At 39.4% G+C, this 13,022-nt stretch overlaps 1 long non-coding RNA gene across 1 annotated transcript in view; it reads right to left on the bottom strand.

The window, feature by feature from the left end:
• Nucleotides 1–1,622: 1,622 nt before the first annotated feature.
• Nucleotides 1,623–13,022, bottom strand: part of LOC138107835 (uncharacterized) — an 87,210-nt gene continuing 75,810 nt past the window's right edge. The window contains exons 3-4 of the long non-coding RNA XR_011149723.1: nucleotides 2,847–3,002; nucleotides 1,623–1,802 (exon numbers count right to left, since the gene is read on the bottom strand). This is a non-coding gene — a long non-coding RNA (uncharacterized lncRNA). The remainder of the gene's footprint in view (nucleotides 1,803–2,846; nucleotides 3,003–13,022) is intronic.

Raw genomic sequence — 13,022 nt, forward strand, 5'->3', positions numbered from 1 at the left:
TTCCTTCATCTCAGCCTTCCTGAACCACATCCTTGCTGGTGTAAATCAGTAGAGGTCCACCAACTGGAAAGGCACTCTGCTGATTTACACCAGCTGTTAACTTGACCTCTTGACCAAGAGAAAAAATGGGAATGGAAATGCATTTTCTGTGTCAAAAGATTTGCTTGTTGATGTTGGTTAAGGCATTTAAGAAGTTTCATTCTTTTAATGAATGAGACCAATATCTAACTTCAAAGCCAGGATTCAGATGAGCATTTTAGAGCCTTTAGAATTACTAAATTGTGTACTACATTGAACTGATGAACAACATACAGAAGAACATTCTAAGAACAGGGTACAAAACTACACGGGAGAATTTTCTTTCCATTTTCTTCCTTCTATTTGGTTGACTATTTTCACTCTTTTGGATCAACAGAAATAAAAATGCCCAGATCAGCTCTGAAAAAAATATCCTGCTGCTTTTGCTGTGGCTGCTTCTATCCATCAAGTGTTTTTAACTAACATAGGGAAAATGGTTATTTCTTACTGATGGGGCTGTAGTATGAGTAACTGAACTTCAAAGATGCCGGGCCAGATTGGATAGCAAACATCAAAAGCTTTTGACTCGTGCTGAGTAAACTTTGTATTCTGACACACAAGTTCTTATCTGTTCTGTTCCAGACTTGAGAGAGAGAGGGGCTGAATCTAACCAAATCACATTGTTTTTCCTTGCAGCTGCCAACTTGGAAAAATATCAGGGCACAAAGGAACCATTAAAAACAAAACAAAAAAAGACATGTTTTTGTTAGTTCCTAGGCAACACAATATTGCCAAGATGGTGGCTCCTATGAAAATTAGAAAATATTAGTTACACATCACACTGTTATTTATTTATACTGCTCTGTGAAGCATTATTTTTTTCCTTCTTGCAAACTGACAGATATTATGGAAAATCTGTTCTTTTGAACAGGGTGTTTACACCACAACTGTTATGTATGTTTTGTCAGCAGCTTTTTCCATTTGTTAATTCCCATTTCTATTTTAACATTTATTTTGCTAGTTACTGAAAAAAAAAAATAAAACAACAGAGTATGAGATAAAAGGAGAGAGAGAAAGAGGAAGGAGGAAGAAAGAAAAAGAAAAAAAAAGGAGAAGAGAAGAGAAGAGAAGAGAAGAGAAGAGAAGAATTTAAACTTTTACATTCACCTAAATGAATCCTGTTGTTGAGATTGTAGAAGCTATTATATAAAATTGGAAATCCTATCCCATTACTATTAATTGCAAAAATTCCAGAACTTTTTAAAACCTCAGCCTGCTTGTTCATAGCACTCTAGGGCAATGTGGGCCACAGGAAACAACTGTGTTTCACTCTACCTTCTTCATTATTCAACCACAATGCATTTACCACATGGATCCTCCTACTCATGACAAAGCCCTGATTACATTGATGATGTTCCATGCTGGCGAAGAATTGAAATTACAGTAAGGTGACAAGGAAGTGTAATAGCTCTTGGGAATTGTAATTCCAGAGCTGCCCTGGAATCAAGCGGCCAGCCCTCACATTTTGTAAAGTTGTACTCAAGGATTAAGCTTATGAGCCTAGAAAGTCTGACTGCTTACCTTAGAAGGTAGAAGTCACCTTAGAAGGTGGCAGTCACATCATGCATCCTTTCAGCCTTTTGATTGAAAGCTTTAAAACACAGCTGTGAATGAAGAGATTACAGTAGAGCATCATTCCTGATTGCCACAGAGCGCTTTGTTTCCTCAAATACTCTGCATCAGTTGCAGCACACACAGTCCTTCCATTACAACTGAAAGGTAACCTATCACAGACAGAGAAAGAGAGAGAGAAGAGAAAATACAAGTTTCTCTTATTACAAAATTTTCATTTCCTGATCCACAGTTCACAGACCTGCTGAGACACTACAACCTACCACACCGAACTCCCACTTGGAGTTTTTTGGAGTTTGGAGTAAAAGAACATTTACTTGGAGTAAATGCTCCAAGGACAAATTCCAACTGAGCACATATGAACATAAACCCATTTGAATGTTTCATCTGTGCTTGTTATAATGAGTTGGGTGAATGTGGAAAGAGGCCCTTAAGGAACAAAAGGCACCATTGATGCATCCCAATGACACAACAATCCTAACTCCAGACGACAGCTTTTTCAAGGAAGCCACTGCAGCATGCAGAGTCAGACTCCTTCCAAGACATGCTTCCAGAACTTACCAGGAATCTTCCAGCAGCACCATGGCTCAGGCAGCACTGCACAGGGCGGCTACAAACCAGAACAGTGCTACACTAAGGTCAATATGGATAGTACAGCCTCTTTTACTGACACAACTGCTGTACTAAGACAGAAGGGCCATGTCTTGACCTTCCTTCTCACTCAACCATGGAGGAGAAATTCTGTCTGCATCCCAGTATGAACAGGAATGGTCTTGTCTTCAAAGTTGGAAGGCTTATTCAACAGAAATATTTAAAAACCTGGATTTGAAAGTGCACATGGCTTTAAGGAAGGACATAAGAGCAAATGGCTCATCCATAATCAAGGTTTGACATGAGGAGATGTGTCGCTGTACATCTCAGCTTGCTGTAAATTCAGTTCCAATGTACTCCTGTCTTGTGCTTTATGTCCTGAAACAAGCACACTTGGGATGATTGAATTAATTGAATGAAACAATCTGAAGAATTTTAGATTTCATTCAGCTTTAGGGTAACTCTAAACCCCAGTGCCAGATTGGAAGTTTAATGACCAGTGTGAACAGGCCCACCATAAGGCTCTTAAACAACTAGGATGTGGTTTCATGTGGACTTTCGAAAGTTACCCCCAAAATTAGTACAAAACTGTTTACAACACTTACTAGCTTATTCCACAGAAGGCTTCTTTCAGCTTCAGTACAACTCAAATATTTGGGAAGAACTGAGTTTGATTCACTGACCTAAATGAGATTTTCTCTGGTATCATTTTTAGGCTATGCAGATATTCCAGGATAAAATACAGGACTTCTCCAGACATTCTGTAGGAGAGTAAGAAATACATGCTTTAAGAGAAAATCTGGGGGGCTGTAAGACAACAAATATTAACCATGTCATGAATTTTCTTCCACATTTACCTATAACCAGTAAGTTTGAACACATTTTGAATCTTCATTGCTCGTGTCAAACATCACTCACATGTAGTTGAATGATGAATTTGCAAACACCCAAAATGACCTGAAATGAACAAACAATCATTTTTCCTGCAGAGTTTGCACAGAAATCTGCTTTATGGAGCTCTTAGGACTACGGTAAAAATCATCAAGAGAGAATAAATATTTAGCTTGGGCTGCAATGGGAGAGTATGTTAACACACCTCTGCAGTTCTGGATTTTTGCTGGAACTCTAAGAGGAAGTGGCAAGAAACCACAAAGAAAACTGGTTTCAAACTATGCCTGGATTAATCACAAGTGAGACATTCCATTAATCACTTGTTGCATATCAGTTTTATTGAACAGAAATATTCAACACAATACAAATTTGGACTTTCCAGCATATACTAAGCAAAGGTCTCCAAGCACCTTAATTCATGTGATAAATCTAATCTCAGTTTGCTATGAGGCTTCCTGTGAAACAGCCATGAGCCCCATATGGTGAGTGAGGAATTAGAACATCCAAGAACAGCCACACTAAGCAACATTGCAAAGGAATTTATGGCACAGATATGATTTAACCTAAGTTTCCTAACCCCTAGCCTGTCCCTGAGACCCAGCTTGGAAGTTTATCTCCCCTGAATCAGTAGGGTTTTTTCTGATTCTTCTCACTGTATATCTCAGTTTGGAACAAAATAAAATAACAAGCAACCAGGAATAAGATAACTCTTACTTCTTAACTGTAAGGGGATAGGCACCTGCTATGAGTTGGGCACTTCAGGTGTCCCCTGCACTCAGCATTGCCTCCCTGAAACCTTGCCACATGCATTTCTGAAGTGTCTGTGGAGAAGTATGTCCCATCAGTGTAAAGGCAATTCCCACTTAAAACACAAATACCAAAGTTCTTCTAATTTGGCTGGCTGGCTGACAAAAGCCAGTTCTGTTATCCTGGATCCCAAAAGCCAGTGGCACCTGAAGGCAGAGCCAGAAGGCTCTCCTGCTTAGGTCAGGCTTTGCTCCCCTTGAGCTTGAACATGAACTTTGTTTGTTTATGTAATGAGGCTTTTCCTTGGGTAGAGCACTGCCTTTTTTTTTTTTTTTTTTTTTTTTTTTTTTTTTTGGGTTCAAAAAGCAGTATATAGTAAAAAGTATGCAAGGTATCAGTTTTCACACCATTGTTGACATAGTATATATGACTACCATCTTCTGTAAGGACTTTGGGAAAGAACTATCACCTAAACCAATTTTGACCCAAGGCATTATGTGCTGTTCCCTCACTTGAAGGTCTGACAGTCCAATCAGGCGTGGCCTCAGTCCTGGCAATACCCCCTGAGCCAGGTGAGGTTCCCTATTTTGAGAAGCACAGGCACCCAGGTGTCCCAGACTCCTGAGACAAGCAGAGCCATTGTTGCGTGAGTTCAAACCCAACTAATGTTTACAACATCTTTGCAAGCAAAGGACACTTGTCTCAAACCTGGTTTTACATGGTTTTGTCTCTATGCTGGCTATGGCCTCCAAACAACGGGGTGATCAGGTGCTGCTTGGTGAACAGGGGTGTGTGAAAGACAATGCACACAGGCACTGGCATGTGCAAATGTGGCCTCTCATGAACTCTCGGTACTGTTCCATTACCTGAATTCTTTTAATTAACAAACATCTGCCAGCTCCTGCACTCTGTCAGAATATACCACTGATGTTCCCTTTGTAGTACCTTGCATAATATATGTAAACAGGTAGAAGAAAAATCGTGCTGTTATCATCTTTTGATTTTATGAGTAGCTGGGACTGTTTAAACTATAGATTAACTTTTACAGGCCCATCTCTCTCCCCAGCTACCCCCACCATGTGTGAATAGCCAACTTTCCTGTGTGGGTGTGTCAGGTAAAGATCATTTTAGTAGATGTTTAAAAGGGAGGGAGTCTTGTTTCACAGAAACTGAAATCATAACACTTATTTCATCTCCCCCTATGTACTTTGTCACCTTTCCTCTCCACAGCTTCAAACAAGTCTATACTCTTTAGGCCAACATCCCAGTAATGTGACGGGTCTCCTGTGTGCTACCATGATTGCAATGCTGGGAAATTATCCTCCAGTAAGTTCAAGAAAATGTGTATTTTCTTGCTTTTTCCATGTCAATACTTTTTACAAAGCTACAGTTCTTATGGCACACAGCTCCAGATCTCTGACAAAGCAGAGACCAGACTGTGAATGTATTGTCTAGCCTAAATGTGAATTACATGTCTGCCCAAAGGTGAGTTACCTGGGAACGGTGAAGAGTGTCTGCAATGGCAATTCTTCCATCTGAGTGGTGGTGTGGCACGTGCACAGCCAAGCACATCACAGATTAGGTGTATCCTGGGTGTTCTGCTTCTACAGCCTCACACAGCATGTTTTATGAAGATACATCTCTCTCCCACCTCAAATGACTAAGATGCTTTTGTTTGCACCCAGCCTGAAAATCGAGTGTGGTGGACAGAAGTGGAAAGAAATACCATACATTCCCTGGCTGCCTGTACTTCTCTTGCATTTTAATCTATTTGAATTGTCTTCCTTTTTAATTGCCCAAAGAACTAAATACAAAGACATAGAGAAGCTATTCCATGTAAGAGATCTTCTGCAGTTGTCTTCTCTCACACTTCTGTACAAAATAAGCAGAGCATGTACTTCCAGGATTTCACTTCAGGTGATGCAAGCCAGCAACAAGAAATAAGAGTAAAATATACACAGTTTGAAGCGTCCCAGTGACTCAAAGTCCTAGTCCCCTGCTTCTTTTCCCACATAATCTTTCTCCTTTAAATACATCTCCTTTCTCTTGGAACATTATTTCAACTTAATCTGCAACCTTTGCTTTCTGGTTCTGAACAATCCCTAGCTCCAAAATCCCTTTATGCAACCAATTCTTCCCTTCAGCAATGAAAGGATCCTTAAAACTTAGAAGCCCATCTCTGCTTGCTAACCCCCTTTTTTCCCCCATTATGCTGCTCTTTCAGCTCCAGTCAGTTCTGCCATTTCCATGATCAGTTCCCAAGAGGACCTCAAATGAGGTCCCAGGTGAGACATAGACTATTCTTTCCCCGGTCACATCATAATAAGTTTCATGTACTTCTCAGGGCTTTGAAGGTTGAAAGCATTTTCTATTACTCATTAAAAGTGAAGTCAGCGGCTGATGTGGCTGAGCAAGGCTTGGATAAAGAACCTAGGTGTGCTGGAGTCAGACCGAAGGAAGGGCTTGAACAAACATTCCTTAGTTCAGGAAAAGATAGAGACAGTCCCACCAAAAACACAGAGGCAAATTTCATTTTCCCCACAAATTTCCTACAATCTTTGGGTTTTTTTTTAAATTCAAGATATTAGCAGTATCTTCTCTGAACTTGGATTAACTATCCAACTATCAACATAAGCACTTGTGAAGAAAAGTCAGTCCACAGATACTACAGAGAGATGGTTTTTTCTACATCAACCTTTTCTAAAGTGCTTGTAGCCACACAGAACATCTGAACTGTTTGAACTTGTGCAATTAGAACAAGTTGTCAGGGACACAAAAAGCTTTTCAGAAGAGCACAGAAGCTGCCTGTACGTTATCTACCAGTGTCATATACCTTCAGCCTAGGAATCATCAGAGCCTAGGCAGCAGGATATGAAATAAAAATCTTCTACGCCAACCCTATTTCAGCAAGCTGCGATTTTTTTCTCTAATAAACCCTCTTCCCTGCAGCTTTTCCTTCTGTCTCTAAGTTCTTCTTTTTTTGTTCTCTGCCCTCTGTACTTTTTCTATTTTTCCTCCATTTCTTTGTCTTGTCCCTCCTCTCCCCTTATTTCTTTTCCCCTTTCTTTCTCTGCTCTTCACCAGCGTACTTTCTCTTCATATCCCAGTCCCTCCTCAGTCCCAGTTCTTTGATTCTCTTTTTCTTTCTTGCCTCTTCCCTATTCTTCTCCCTCTCTTTTCCTCTTTGACCTGAATTAGATTGTTGCAGGTGTCTGTGCCAAGTCAAGAAGCCCCAACTTCTAGCCTCATTCCAGTACACAAACCTCTTTCCTATTACAGAATTCTTTTGAAATTCATAAATCAAATTTTTAAGGGAAAAGACAATACAAAAAGTTCTCCTCCTGAATAAATATTCTCAGAGATTCAGCACTTGGATTTAGAGTTTTGGTCCATGCCCTGTGAAAACTGGGTCCAGTTGTGAGAGTCAGATAAATTTTTCCAGATTTTGGCAATGGTTGGCAGCTGGCAAAGCCTCACGAATGGCAGACTTCTGGTTCTGGATTTTATACACTGGCTGTGTTCTGAATCAAAACAAAATACCCAAAATTTGAAATGCTACCAAAAAAAAAAAAAATTACTTTGACTCATGACATTTAGAGTATATAACATCAAGAAAAATTATTTTAAAATAGAATTGGAAATGCATCCTTCCTTTCTAAATACTGAAATGGGATGTCCTCCCTACACTTTCATCTGCACGAAATTTTCATTAATTCCAGAGGATTTTTGAAAGTGCTCTCAGAAAAGGCAGAAAGAAGTCGTGACAGTTTGAAGATCTTTGAGAAACGGCGTTGTGATTTTATATGCCTTTAATATATATGGTCCCTGGGTACACTCTGCTGTTCTGCAGTACATCATGACAAACAGGATCAAATGTCACCCTAGCCTTGGCATTGTATGGACATAACTGAGCTAGCTTTAAATTAGCTAATGTGACCTCTGCTAGCACCAGAGTTATGGTAAAATTATGATCCCCACGAACCCAAGGAAACAGGGAGAGAGTTTGCCCAAAACAAGGAAACAAGGCCTCTTGTGTCTCGTCTTCACAGTTTAAAGGTAATATAGGTTTGGCTGCAACAGCTGGAGTCACTGGGTTGATTTCTAAAGGGTGTGAGCTGTTGGGGAGGAAACGTTGTGCCCTCACTGTCCCTAGCCAGCCTGAACACCATAAACCAGATTTCAGCTGGCATTTGCAGCCAGCAGGACCTGTGCACAAGCAAGCTAAGATGCTAATTCACACATTTCATCCTGTTCTGAGCAAACACCCCTGCACAACCATTGCTGAGGTGTCTCTTACATGGCAGGAGCCCTAGGACATGAAGGGTAGTGCCAGTAGCAGGAAGTGTCCTGCGTGAAGCTTGGGGCACACTGAGACAGTTTGTTACGCTCAGCACTAGTTCTTGTTAATGGACAGCTGAAAGGACCAAGCTGCCACATGGACATCTGAGGTAAACATTTGCTTTCAGCCCATTTGAATGTAGAAGGCCCATCAAACAAGCACAGCTATGGCATGTCCTTTTCCACAGCCAGGGACACACATTCCCACACAGCCCTGCCTGAGCAGCAAATGGCCATATGAATTTACAAACCAACCCCTGCTCACGGTGGGCAGAAGGGCTGGGGCATCTGCACACACTTCTGAGGCTCAGACTTCTGCACCCCCTTATCTATAGAACACCTGGACAGAGAGCTAGGGGAAGGGTAAAGTGAATACTGCTCTGGATAGCAAAACACCTATATGTGTCAAGAAGGCCTGTTCATTATATCCACCCAAAGAAAGCAGGGCCTCTTAGACTCTGAAAACCCAGTGACCCCTCTCTGTTATAGGATTCTTTCTTCCTTGTCCGACAGGTCATCTGCAAATGGCTCTATTAATTTCTTGAATTTTGAAATGTACTATGATGGTCCTTCAGATTAAATTTTTATACATCAAGAAAGATAAGTAGTACAGATACTTCAACAGACAACTCTCATAGAATCCACTGAAGAATGGCTGGAAAGAAAATACAGATAAGAGTGGAAAAAAAGATGGAAGCTGGCATGACAGAGACAAACAGGAGAGTGGATGCAGAGACAGTACAAAATGGCCTGGTTTACAGAAGCTGTGGAAATTTAGTCCTTACTAACTGGACAGGCCTTAGACTGTGGCCAACTCATTCCTACAAACCCCCTCCTGTACCCACATGCTGGTCACTGGCAGAAGAAAGAAACAGCTCAGAAAGCACCACAGACACAGAAAGCTTGGGGGTTGATTTAGATACATCATTCTCACAATATCTTACAGAGGAGGGTATTTATAATTTCATTTGCTCATGAAACAGACATGCCAAAGGACCAAGTGTCTTGACTAAAGATGAGTGAGCAAAAATGGGGAGTGAAGTGGCCCTCTGGATTTCCAGCCCACTGCCTAGGCAGCAGAGGGAACCAGCTTGAATACAGATATTGGAAATGCTGCTAAGGGATGAGATGACACCATTTGAAAAGGTTTTTTTCCCTAATTTGCATAATAATAAATACATGTATAAGTGGAATTAACTAGCAGGTATTTTTCCATCTGTTTGTTTTAATTATTTCAAACTGTAGTGTTTGTAAATGTGATCGACACTAAACCTTTATTGAGACTGTGCTTTGAATAAGTGTATCCACATTAAAATTAGTAACCATAACCTATAAATCACAGGTTGGGTTTGGTTATGAATGTTACAAGTGCTACATTAAGCTTTCAAACAGAATGAATTTCTTGCTCTAGAAGATCTTGAGAAGTTGTGCATTTCTAATGCAGAATGAGATACACAACTTGGATCAGCTGTTTGCAACAGCTTTAATTTCTGAGAATTGGATTTTCTCATTGCAGCCAGTTTAAGTACATGCTGAGAGACAGAACATAAGTTACATTCCCAATACTGCATATGTGAACTCTGCCACGATAGGGGAGATTTTCAGTAGTACAACTGAAAATTTGGCATCTCACTCTTTTCAACTGTCACTGAGAGTTGGATGCCTTTCTTGTTGTTGTTCTTTGTGCATCCAAAAAAAAGCCTATATGTAATTATGTATTTTTATGGAAAGGACAGAGCTTGATTTCTGCAAACCCATACAGTATCAAAAATCCAAAGTATATCAATTATTCCAGACAGAGTTCAGTTTATTACTTATTTATTCTGTGATTTTACTTCGGATCAAGACCAAATATCTAGGTTACCTTCTCTTAGGACTATAGTTTTCCATATTGATCCTTCCTTTGTTATCTCAACGGCTTATTTGTTAGGCAGAAAAGATATGACTAGGCATATGCCACTGTGGAATACAGGAAGATTCACTGAGATTGATGCAAAAGCAAAGGACAAGCATTAACCAATCCAGCTGTCCAAAAGCCAGTGCTAATGCTAACCAAGAAGCACATTACTGTGATTCCATCAGAATGTTCTTTTATTTATTTAACTTTCCCATTTTCATTTTTTATTTGGGTAAGATAATTGCCTATGATAAGCTCTCTCTGTGTAGGTGGGAAGCATGCAGAAAGCCAGCCTTTAGACTGGAATATTTACACTAAGCCTAAGCATTAATGATGTGTAATGGCCAGACCATATTTGCATATTGAAATGATCTCAATTAAAATCCTTTATCAGATGACTTCAAAGAGAGAACCTCTCAAACTGCAATATATTTTTCCATGAAACACAGCCTATTAGGGATTTAATGTGTTTATCTGCATTTCTAGAGACAATAATTTTAGTGTTCATTTCATAAGTAATAAAAGATACACTTCTTTCCTTAGGCTCCGTACCACAAAATTCTTTTATCTTTCTTTATAATGCACTTACTTAGCCTTGAACTTCTTTGAAGGACAAAAACATCAAATAGTAAACAGAACTTGAACTACATAATGCCTTGGCCTTCGATATTTTTTCTCATCCCAAGAATCTAAGTACATTACAAAGATTTACAATGTCTAAAAGAGATAAGAGACTTACAGGGTTCTCTTCACCACCGCTGCAAGACAAGCTACTGTGAGTAAGCAGACAAAAACTTTTTATGGCATTGAGAAGCAGAATGCAAGGGAAGAGCCTTTGCAAGAAACAATAAAGTAACCTACATAAAGAGGGTAAAATGCCAAAAAAAGAAAAGGAAAAACATAATTCACCAATTTCTTGTTAGATTTCCATTCATTGAAAAAGTCTCCAGCCACATGCAAATTTTAAGTCTTACATTTTAAAAGGTTATATGCAGCTTGAAAAGGAGGAATTCTGAGAGTCTTTTCAAGGGATTTCAGTTATTTTCACAATATTTTAAAAGATCAGTTTGTTAAAATAAAAACAGTGGCTGGAAAACACAGCATTTCAATTATTTACAGAAAGGCTTAGAGGTAATGAGTTAATAAATGGGGGGAAAAGATATCATTTAACATATTAGAGTGAAAGTTAACACATACAAACCATTGGAAAACTGGGGTCTGATAACAGATTATTTTCTTTCTTGTGGCTGGGATGTGTCACTAAAAGCCGGTGTGGCAAGTATTTTCTTGATATTTGATTCTTTATTGTTTTCTAAAGCCACATGAGTCTTTATCAGCGAGGTCCTGGATGAGAACTGTGTCTTCATAAAAGTTACCTTAAGTTCCAAAGACACAAAGATTTCAGTACAAAGATTTTTCATCCAGAATTTCTCACGGGAACTAGTGCCACCTGCAACTCAGACATCCAGCAAGAGGGAAGGAATGATACAGTACCATGATTTGAGCCACCAACCCCCCACTAAATAAAAAATTGCCAAAGAAGAGGCTCTATTTCCTCAAATCTAATACTACATTTTCTCAGGCTGTAAAGAGTGACAATCCTGGAGTCACCTATTAGGGATAAACTCTCTCAAATTATCTCACATATATCATAAGATGCAGTGTACACAGGGAAGCAGCTGCCACATATCAGCTGCTCTGGGGTAATTACCGTGTATATTCTCACAGTAACGGTGAGGGCACTTCCTCATCTTCCACTTCAGAGTAAACCACCTTGCATTTATGACAGGGTAAGAGAATAGACAGCCTAGTTACCACACAGCCACTGATTTACAGCAGCTTACTCCCTTGTGTATGCACTCGTGCTCCTCAGCAAACCCCAATAAGTCGAATTAGCCCACCTTGAAGTTAAAACTTAAAATTTTCATTATTTGAAACAATTTCTTATCTGTTATGCCAAGGGTCTTTCACTAAACAAGAAAATCAAAGCTATTGAAACAAATCATTTGTTGTTCCAAGAAAGTGCAGGCAAGTGTTTTGTTTTAGTTAAGTTAGGAGAGAGATGGATTGGTAAGAATAAAATAAACACAAAGTCTTAGATGTTACCTATAATGGGACTATGGCATTATAGTGTTCTGACTATGAAATTTGAAGTCATGGAGTCCAACAGAAAATCAAAGACTACAACATAGTGGAATCACACTAAAAAAATGGATGAAACTTACTGTAATATCTCTCTTGAACCACATGTGTGGAGTTATGGGATCAGCCTAGATTTACCCATAGAAAAGGGTAAATATGATCAACATTGAACAGTCTGTAGTCTGAAGTGTCTTTATCTAAAGAATTTGTTTTAACTTTAATAGTACAAATATACTATATACTCTATGGTATATTTAGTAACCTTATTGACTACTATTAGAGGGTAGCAGTAGTATCTAGAATTTAGCTTTACTAGTGCCTAGTGCTAGTACCAGGTATTGATGGTATTAAATATTTGTACTACTAGTAGTAATATTTATCTAGTGCACACACCAGAAGACAATCAGAGTAGCCTGCAAAGCATTTGTCATCAGAATACTGCTGTGAACCAGAAATAGAGACAACACTGTCAGTGAATTTGGGGCTGAACACATCAGAAGACAATCAGGAGTAGCCTACAAAGCATTTGTCACCATAATCCTACCACTAAAACAGAAATAGACACCAGCATCAGTGAATTTGGGGTGTGAGTACACATTTCCAGTGTGCTCTTTAGAATTATTTATTCTCAGACAAACAGCCTTCCAGTACCAGTATTAGGCTAGCAAAAAAACTTCCATCAGCTGAGGTAGAACACCAAGTTACCATCTGTGTTTCAGGAGGGGCAACATTCCCCTTGGGCAATAAGAGCAGAAAGAAGGGCTAC

Source organism: Aphelocoma coerulescens, chromosome 3 (genome assembly GCF_041296385.1).
Source record: "Aphelocoma coerulescens isolate FSJ_1873_10779 chromosome 3, UR_Acoe_1.0, whole genome shotgun sequence".
In the NCBI taxonomy this organism is placed as follows: domain Eukaryota; kingdom Metazoa; phylum Chordata; class Aves; order Passeriformes; family Corvidae; genus Aphelocoma; species Aphelocoma coerulescens.